At 39.1% G+C, this 10,904-nt stretch overlaps 1 protein-coding gene across 1 annotated transcript in view; it reads right to left on the bottom strand.

Annotated features, from left to right (window-relative positions):
• TSPAN3 (tetraspanin 3) overlaps positions 1–10,904 on the bottom strand; it is a 939,276-nt gene that overhangs the window by 395,626 nt on the left and 532,746 nt on the right. The window lies entirely within an intron of this gene.

The following is a 10,904-nucleotide window of genomic DNA, read 5'->3' as shown; positions in this document are numbered from 1 at the left end:
ATAATAAAATTATTTACATATATTTACTTAGGGCACAATCCAGAATCATTACAAACTATTGGAGTTTTTGCATTTTAACTCAATGGGCCATAAACTGTAGCATTTAAATGCATCCTGGCATATAATTTAAACTTTTTTTAGGAATGCAGAATTTTTGAGAGTACCATTTCCAGCTTTTCTCAGGGATTAATAAAGGGAGGTAATATCAGGGGCAGGGTGGCGGAAGAAGATGAGCCATGGGAAGGGTTAGGAAACTGTGCTGAATGCAGACATACAATTTCTTCTTTGTTGGTAATGCTTCTCAATCCCAGTTACGTGCTCTGGTTTTAAGCATTTAATAATAATAATAAATAATAATAAAATTTATTTATATCCCGCCCTCCCCAGCCGAAGCCGGGCTCAGGGCGGCTCACAACAATAAAATAGTACAGCATTCTAAAATCATTTCATTATAAAATTAATTCAATTCCAATTGATTTACCAAAAAGTGCACACATAGCTCAGTGGTGGAGCACTCCCATTGCATGCAGAGGTTCAGAAGAGCCGTTTCCACTACACAGGTTGGAGATTTACCCCTAAACCAGCAGAGGACACACTGCCCCAAATGTGCTACCAATTCCATTTTGCACAGAGTATTCAGGAAAATCATTTTTTTCTGTTTTCTTCATTTGGGGTAGTTGCTATACTGTATTAATGGTGCAGTCCCAAACCTCTGGAATGTTAGTATTGATTTCAGGGGACAAAATAAATAATCCTTATGGCTTATAATCTTTACACCAAAACTGTAAAACAAAATGATAAAACATTAAATTCAAATAAATCCAGCATACTATGATTAATAGTTATTTGTATTAAACCAAATATTTGTACATTTTTATTAAAAAATATGTACATTTGGGCAGTTTTCCTTGACATTCATATTATTTGCATTAACTATAATGATATAGAAATATTCATTTAAATATAATTAGACAGAAATATTACTAAATCATTAAACCCATTACTGAACACACTGTAATAGTTTTCTGTGTTTTAAAAACATACATCTGCAAATATCTTATGATAAAATAGTAACGTACATTTAAAAAAATTCTTTGTGCACTAGATTCGGAACTCATGTCGATGGTGATTTCAACTTTGTTCAGCTAGAAGAAAAACAGAAAGTAATTTCATATTTGCATTCTGCTTCTAAGCTTAATTTTTATGGCAAATGTAACTACCCTTATTGTGCAAATAAATTCCTAGAAACAATATCATTTCTAAGAGTTTGCTTACATAATAAGGGAGGATTGTTCTCGTGTCTCTGGTTGTCATGAGTACTGAATACATTGAATTTATTATCACCCCCCCAAATAATCCTGAAAATTGCAATTTGCTAAGGGTGTTGGATTTGTAGCTCTGTGGTTAACCAAAATTCCCAGGACTTTTTTTGGGGGGTGGTACTTCAAATGTACGGTCTGTATCCAGTCTGCATGTTCAGTTAGATCAGACATGACCAAACTTCGTCCTCCAGATGTTTTGGCACTACAGTGCCCATCATCCCTGACCACTGGTCCGGTTAGCTAGGGATGATGGGGGTTGTAGTCCCAAAACATCTGGAGGGCCAAGTTTGCCTGAGTTAGACCAACCCAGAGTATTTTGAGGTAACACACTACCCTGCTCTTTATTAGGTAGCAGAACTTACTTATAAACATTTCTAGTTCTGAAAAAGGTTCTGAAGAAGGAGCCAGGTTCTGTAAACTTCCATGTTCTTTCAAACAGCATTCACACACACACACACACACACGGGTTGCCACATGTCCGGGAAATCCCAGACATAATCTCTTTTTAGTGCCAACATGTCCATCAAGGGGAATTTTACAATTTAAATGAAATGTCTGGGGTTCGGGGGATTTATTTATTTATTTATGGCTGGCTGGGGCTCTGGTAAGTGAAGGTTTAAATACGACCTGACACTCCATTGGGATAAAATACTATAAATCCTAGAGAGTCACTGTTTTTAATGATCTTGCAAATAGTTACAAATTATATTTCCTGTCTGCCTAAGATTTATTCTCAAATACTATGTTGAATCACTTTCTAGAATTCTAGATACAGTCAGCTAGATGGGGGGGGGGGGGGAGGTCTCTTACCTGTCCTTCAAGCCACAGGCAGTTTGGATGGGAAGCCATGGTAACTGCTCATACAAACTAGATCACTGTTTTGTTTTACAAATAGGCTGAACTGATGTGAAAAAAATGTATACGTCACTGAATCTCTAGCAGCAACTGATTGTCTAAAAAACATTTTGTTACATGTTGTAGGAAATTATCTTTCTATCTAGAAATGGCAGGATTACTCACTTTGTTTGCAAAATGATATCACTTTACTAGGAACCTTGTCATAAAAATGCTGTGACACACTGATTGACATAGTCAAGGAAGTAGTTTCCAGAATGGCATTCTGTGGCAGACTGTTGCTCCATGGCACAAGCACACACACCCTGCACATCCCCCAAGAAAAGTCCCTGGGAGCCAACAACTTCAAATAAAGTTCTGTACAAAAGTGTGCACCACTTGCTGTCGGCCCTGCTAGGATTGCCTTCTCCTGTCAGCAGTCAGGTGAAGGTGGTACAGGTATGACAAAACTGATACATTGCCCCCGCTTCTCTCTTTCACACACAGACACACACACTGGCAGAAAACGAGGAGTGCGGGGGGAGCACAGCGCCCCCGGCAGCACGATCCCGGTGGGGTGCCATCATGGCTGCCCCCTGCCCGCGCTGGGCACCACGCCCCCGGCAGGCGGCACGCCACGCCCCCAGGACACGCAACAGCCCCACCCCCGCCTGCTCTCCGCCCCCTGGTGGCAGAGCATGAAACTCCGCCACTGCACACACACACACTTGGAAAACAATTTCTTAGGTGACATAGGACTACTACTCTCCAGCTGAACCTACCCAAACCCTGAGATCAACTTCTGAGGCCCTTCTTCATGTGCCTCTTCCATTAGAAGTCCGGAGGGTGGCAACACAAGAATGGGCCTTTTCTGTGATGGCTCCCTGTTCCTGGAATGATCTGCCCAGGGAGGTTCAGCTAGTGCCTTCATTAACAGGCACCAGACAAAAACGTTCCTCTTAACATTTGATTCCCTTTTCAATATGTTGTGGAATGGGGCATTATTGGGTTGTCTTTGTTTTTGATTTTATTACGTATTCTATGTTTTTTATATAGTAATTTTGTGTTGTGAATGGCTCTGAGATTTACAGGTGTAGGGCGGTATACAAATTTAATAAATATTAATAAATAATAATGATAACAATAATTTGGTGCTTGCCCTGAACGTAGAGATTGCTAGCTATGTATCTTTGCATTAGGACAAGAACTCTAGATACAGCGAGTTGCTACAATTCTGTGCAGATGGACTACTCTTATTTCTAGACTAGTGCAGATATTTAGGCAGGGCAACAGAAACATGAAAGGAAGAAGCCAGAATTACATTTTTGCAGATCAAGCAAAGCAACAACAACTTATCAACTTAACTCCTAACTTAACAATAATGTATTTATTGGCATGTCTTTAATTTACACCTCTATATATATTTGTCTCCTCAAACAGTTCATGGAGCTTGGAAATCAGAATTACGATAATATTCTACATCTCATTTTATTTAAATATTTTCAAACTACTCGGTATTTCACCAAATAATAGTTTTCTGAAACCAAAGGCATATTTTTCTTGCATTTCTAGTAAACTGGACTAATTAGAGATAGATACCTATATTGATATGGGCTCTTATGCCCTCTTAGATATACCCCATGCATTTCTATTATCATAGTAATGCAATACCTTCATGTAAATTAAAATGCCATTTATTATTATTATTAAGAAATCACATCAAGGTGGATGTTAAACAAAAGCTACTAGAAGTAGCTCTACACATTTTTCTGTTATCTAAATGTTCCTAGAACATAAATACTTCCAACTTCCATTTTGAGACGACAATGCAACAAGCATCTCAATTTCTATCTTTAACAAAAGCAAGGAAATGGGGGATGTTGTAGCAGCTGAACCAGTGCCTCAGTTCTTCACTTGTACTGCCAGAGGAATGTTGGCCTGACAAATAAATGGCATGATGAGAAGTAGCTGTGTCGTTCATAAATTGGGGTGGAGGTGGTTAAAAGGTGAGAGGATCCCTCACATCAACTGAGTAACAGGTGCATTATTCTTCTGTGCTAATAATCCCTGAGAAGAACCTGTGCAATATGTTACTGGGGGGATGAGGGTAGAGACACTAAAAAGGTAAACATTTCTATCCCCTTAGGAAGAGCTCTCATCTTACGGAGTGCATCTTTTGTTTCGTCATTCCAACCTTGAAATAGAAAGAATTCTCGCCTTCAAGGTGTTTGCAGCCCAGTTTAACGGAATTCTTCATATGGCCCTGACAGAAGTGCTAAAGGCAAAGCTGCAGGCAAAGCGGAATAGACAGACTCCTTTGTCAGGATTTTGTCTGATCTGCCCTTAGAGCAAACCATATTTGGCCACTAATGAGGTCCAGTGCCAAGGGCCTTCTGGCAGTTCCCTCGCTGCGAGAAACCAAGTTACAGGGAACCAGGCAGAGGGCCTTCTTGGTAGTGGCACCCGTCCTATGGAACGCCCTCCCACCAGATGTCAAAGAGAACAACAACTACCAGACTTTTAGAAGACATCTGAAGGCAGCCATGTTTAGGGAAGCTTTTAATGTTTGATGTATTACAGTATTTTAATATTTTTTTGGAAGCCTCCAAATAAATTATTATTATTATTATTATTATTATTATTATTATAGCTGGAGATCAGGTGGTTTCCAACTATTAAGTCTTTAAAAAATGGTGCAGTCTTCTTAGATTAATTGTGGGAACAAAGGATGCAAGAATATATATTTATTCTAGTGCCAAATATATATTTATTCTAGCCCCCCAAATCTAGTGGGGATTTGGAATGGCTCCCCAAGTAGTTAGCAGCTAGTAACTTTTAACTGTTCATTCCATTTAGTTGCTGGAAGTTACTTGCTGTGCAGAACACACTGACTCTACCTTGTCTATTATGGGCAATACACCTGTGCAAGGATCACTCTGTGTGAGGATCATTTTGCTTTGCTGATCATTGCCAATTATATTTTCACCCCACTAAATGTGTAATGCTGCTGATGCAAAGCTCTCTCTAGGACAATTATCAATGCAACCTGTTTCTGTTAACATTCACTTTCAGCTACGATCCACTGGATGCCATAGTCACCACTGATGTGTTATGAATTACAGTGATAAAAACTTTAGATTGTATAAGCTAGTCGCTTCATGTTTTTATTGTATCCATTTTATTTATTTATTTATTTTTGCAGTTTTGTTTTCCATGGATGCTAGTCTAGTAACCATACCTACACAGAAAACCATCCCTGAGGCCTCTCTGGTGCATGCAGGGAAGTGTATTGTTACAAGAAGATTACATTAACTGATTACAGTCAGGTTTTACTAGAGTGAGAGAAGATGCCTTCCTCCTATAGATAGTTCTCTACCACACGTAAGCCATTTTTCTTTGTCAACGGATTGTTATCACTTCTCAAAACGAGTATTCAAAGAGTAGAAATGACAGCTGTAAAACCTGGAGATAATAGACCAGAGTAAAAACTACACAATTTAATAACCAGCTCTGTTCCTTTTTAACTCTTGAGGCACTGGCTTCTGTACAAAGAACACTTGTAGCTCTAACACTTGGAAGTCCCATTGGTAAGAGAATGGTAGTGCTGGTTTTGCCCTTTACAACACTGTAAAACAGTAATTAAACTCAAGCAATGTAATAGTTGCATTAATATAGCGTTCTAGTACTGGCTGTCAACACTCCTTGCAGGTGTTACTACCAGAGGTGGTAGTAATTTCTGTACATGGTACTATTCTCTTAACAACTTTAATATATCAGTCCCTCACAAACTATAAAGTATAATAAATAAGCATTCCAAATCTCTGCAAGTCAATAGATTGTATTCAGCTAAGTTTTACTCAGAGCAGACCCACTGAAATTAAGAGACCCATGTCATGTCCATTAATTTCAGTGGGCCTGCTCTGAGTATGGCTAATATTGTATATATCCCTACATGCTCCTCCCCCTGAACCTCTTTGCTTCAGAAATGCTCTTAAGAGTGGTTAACCAACTATTTGACCTAGAGTGTCCAGATGGAGCTGTTTCTGCATCGGGAGGATTTATGGCCTCTGATAAGTGAACAGACTCCAAACAACCCCAATGCTGCGTGTCTACAGAAGGATGAGCGAGCTCATGCCACTATCATCCTGGGTTCGGAGGACAGCCAACTCGTCAACGTGAGGGCGTTGCTGAAGCTAAGCAAAGCTAGCAAGCATTGAGAGACATTTATGTTAAGGCTACAACACCAGCAAATACCACCTGCTAGCTATAAAGAAAATATTTGTGGAGCTGCAGGAACGAGACATTGCAAAGGTGTACATCATACCGCCAACCCTAAATGAAAGTTGGAACAATTTTGTTATGAGCCTGGAGGTGATGCCTGAAGAAAATCTTTCCCTTGACAAAATGGGTAGGGCTATAGCTCGTGGCAGGGGACATCCATTGCTTGCAAAAGGTTCCATTTTAAATCCCCTGCATCTCCAGGTTGGGCTAGGAAAGAAGTTTTCTGAACCTGCAGGGCCAAATAAATACTGTAGATGCGAAAGAGTGACTTACCAAATGCCATATAGTGAATTCAAAGCAAAGACTTAAGCAGCAGACTTCTTGATTCATGGCTCAGTCAGTCTCTTAGCTAAGCTAGATTTCAGGGTTAAATGCAATAGCCAAATCAAACAAGTTTGCATTTGTTACAGGGTAATTGGAAGGGAGATGAGAGACCTCCCCCACACTCTGAGCCTTGTCTCTCCACACTATGAGGCAAAGATGAAGAGCCTCCACTGCACATTACAAAATGTAGCAATTCATTGATAAATCTATCTATGTACAGGATCAATGGGAAAACTTTAGAAATTCATAAGAAATCACATCATTGTATCAATCTTCTCAGTTCCAATGGCATTTAGGACCCAGGGAAGTGAGGTATAAGGGGAGGGGTGAGAGAGCCGGCCATAATCCCCAAGATGTACAGTCAGGTCTGCAGGGCCTTCCCAAGGAGTCATGACTGCTGATATTCTGCCCTCAAAGTGTCAGACAGATAACCATCTCAATCACAATGCCTACCCACCCTATAGCGGGATGAAGCCACAAGACAAAGGGGTGTATTTGACTAGTGTAACCTCCTGCAATGCAGATGTCTCAGATAGAGTATCCATGACAGGTGGCCTTCCAACCTCTGCTTAAAAACCTCCAATGAAGGAGAGCCCACTACCCCATGAGGGAGATAATTCCACTATCAAACAGCTTTTACTGTCAGAAAGTTCTTTCTGCTGTTTAGTCGGAATCTCCTTTCTTGTAAACTTGAAGCCATGGGTTCAAGTCCTGCCCTCCAGAGCAGTGGGGGGAAAGTTTGCTCTATCCTACATGTGACAGCCCTTAATATATTTGAAGATGGCTATTGTATCTCCTCTCAATCTCCTCTTTTCCATGCTACATACCCAGATCCTCATATTGCTTGGTTTCCAGTCCCTTGATCATCTTGGTTGCCTTACTCTGCACATATTCCAGTTTGTCAACATCCTTCTTTAATTGTGCTTCCCAGAATTGGACACGGTATTCCAGGTGTGGTCAGGCTAAGACAGAATAGAGTGCACTATTACTTCCCTTGATTTGGACACTGTTCATGCAGCCTACAATAGCATTAGCTTGTTTTGCTGCCAAAAAGAACATCTGATACCCACACATGTATACCAGTAGTCTAGGAGGTTCTGTTAGTTACTGCACCAAAAACAAACAAATGTATTATGACATAAGGCTGAATAAGAGCTTAATTGTCTCTTTGAGATAGACATTTAAAACATATTCTTTTATTGAAATAATTTCAACTATAAAGAAATAAAGTGATACAAAGAAAAAAGGGGGGAGTGAGGGAGAAAAGCTAAAACAAACATGTGCATAAGAAAGGGGGGGAAATATACAAAATTGAAATGTAATCTACTCCCATAAATTCTTATATAAATTGATATAGTGTTATTATCCTAATAGATACATTGGCTAATAGCGTATTACATTCTGTTTAAACTCATTCCGAATGTTGTCATATTTATCCAAACAAAGTCTACATCTGTTAAGTAGTCTGTTCATAAACTGCATGTGTTGTCATACTGTTGGTCCATGAATTAATTTTGATCATAGCTATTCAGCAGTATCAGACTCTTGGTCACTATTAGGGCATGTAGAATCCATTTTCTTGTCCCATTGTTAGGTATATAGCTCAAAAGAGGTGTACAGTTCAATAGCTATATAGTTCAAAAAAATATTCTCTGCTGAAAAATTGAATCTTTTTCTGCACAGTCCAGCACTTTCTCCCAAAACGTGGTGCGTATAGAACTCTGTACAAACATATATTTCGGGGGGGGGGGGATTGTCCTTGCCACATCTCCAATACAGAGCTATCTTAGCTAGTCCTTCAATCCTTAGCTTGTCTTCAATGAGTTATCCCATTGTTCTAATATCTCAGGTGTCTCAGAAGCTGAGAGGGCTGCCAGCCCAAACACACTTCTTAGGTGATGTTGTAATTGAAGATATTGCCATTGGGCCGCATCTGATATTTTCTTCCTTATCTATCAGTCAATACACCTGCTTCCATCTGATTTTTCCATACCATCTTTTTTGCAATTTTTAGAGTACGGTTTCCTTAGAAAGTAAGTTTAGGATGTGAAAAGGGATCAAATTTGTTTTTATTATTCTATATCCTTCTAATGTAGTTGTTTCCAGTCACCTGGGATTTCAAATAATTTTAGCTGAGTATTGTCCAAGCAACCAAAGATACTGTACTTATGCATATATTCCAGGGTTGCTCACGCTGGAAAACTGAGACCAGCAGTAGCTTTCCAATATTTAATTTACTACATTAACAGTATATAAGCATAATTATCTAATTCTAAATTCAGAATTCTGAAACCATCTTCTTTAATTTCTAGCTGCATTCGCTGCAAGAATATCCTTGGTGTTGTTCAGCAAGTCATTTCCTAATGAGGGTGTTTATCTTTGGAAATATGATCCAGATATAAAAACTGAAATCCCGTTCAGAATATAAGTGAATCTCGGAATAATATTCATTTTGAGAGCATTCACCATTCCCCGAAGGGTAAGGTTCAATGACTCCCAACTATCAATATCTGAAGAAAACTCTTATTAATTACTTTATATTAACTGTGACTGTGTTATATCTTTTGGTATTAATATACCTAGATATTTAATAGATTCAGAACAAATCTGGAATTTTCATGGCCCTCTAGCAGCTATTGTGGCTCATTGACCAAAATTAAATTCTTGCAGTGTCTTGTCTGCCAGGAAGCATGGAATTAAACAGAATTATGCTCAAACAGTTTGTTGGGCTGCAGCGTAACAAAAATAGTAGAACTTAGCTGCACTTTAGATAAGAAAAATACTAAAATATACAAAATAAGCACAAGTTCCTTTTCATCAGAATATAACACAAATTAACGTTGAACAAAACACAAATTAATGTTGAACTGTGTATATTGGTCATTACTAAGGTTGACAGCAGATGATGAGCATCCTGGATACTCCTGCACCCTAAACACATGAACAGGCTAAATTCCCTCCTGAAAACCAGCTGCATTCAGTAGGGATGCATGAGTGCAACTGAGAACAGCTGTCCCATTATTTCTGAATGCCTGATTTCATACTGTAATCTGTAAATTAGTTGACAGATGTATAAAATCACATGTTCAGTACCTAGGGAACTCCCTAAAGATGTTCTAGAAGCATTATATATATACTATTTTTTAAATGCCCCATGTACATTAAATATACAGTAGCAAGGATAGTCATTGCTCCTAAATCTATGATGAAGATAGTGATATTTGTTCATATTAAAGAGCCATAGACCAGAGGTCTTGCAGTTTCACCTCACCAACAAAACTCTCCAATCATTATCATTATTAAGGTCTCAAAGCAATTTATAAGTTTAAAATACAGAGATACCAAAAACAACAACAGTAAAACAGTAAAATCATACACAGTATCAACCAGTGTTGATAACACAGTATCAACCAACATTCAATAACAAGGAAAATATCATTTTCCACCCAATTAAAAGATGGACACAAAAAACAGGACAAAAATGAAACCACACTGAGATTCAAATGTCTAGGAGAACAATAACGCCTTTGCATGGTGCTTAAAAATGGACAAAGCTCATGCCAGGCAAACATCATTGGAAAAGGCATTCCACAGCTGAGGGACAGCAACTGAAAAAGCCTGTTCTCTCACTGCAACCCATGAGACCTTTTTCAGAGGCGGCACGCGGAGAAAAGACAGGTGATGATTAAAAGGTCCAGGAAGGTTTGGACTGGGAAAGCCTATAATTGGGGTCCTGAGCTGTATAAAAAATTGTGTTTTATAGGTCAAAACCTGCACTGTGAACTGGACTTGGAAAACAACCGGCAACCAATACAGTGAGACCAGAATTAGTATTATAGGCTAATACATCCTGGTTCCAATCAGTGATCAGGCTGCCAAATTTTGCACTAGCTGCTCCTTCAGAGGCAGCTCCATGTATCACATTGCAGTTATCTAACTACGGGTTACCAGAACATAGACAAGTAAAACTGCTTATCCTCACCCAGATAAGAGTTGCAGTTGTGCCATTAGCTGAAGCTGATGGAAGGCACCCTGTGCCCGAGAGCTAACTTGTGCCTCCATTGACTGGCAGTAACGTACCCAGAGGTAGCACACCTGATCCTTCAGGAAAAGTATGACCATATAAAGTTGCATCCCCTCTAA

This window comes from Podarcis gaigeae (genome assembly GCF_964106915.1).
Source record: "Podarcis gaigeae genome assembly, chromosome: 9".
NCBI classification, from domain to species: Eukaryota; Metazoa; Chordata; class Lepidosauria; order Squamata; family Lacertidae; genus Podarcis; species Podarcis gaigeae.
Note: the sequence above shows the minus strand (reverse complement) of the source record. Positions and strands in the feature narration are given on the sequence as shown.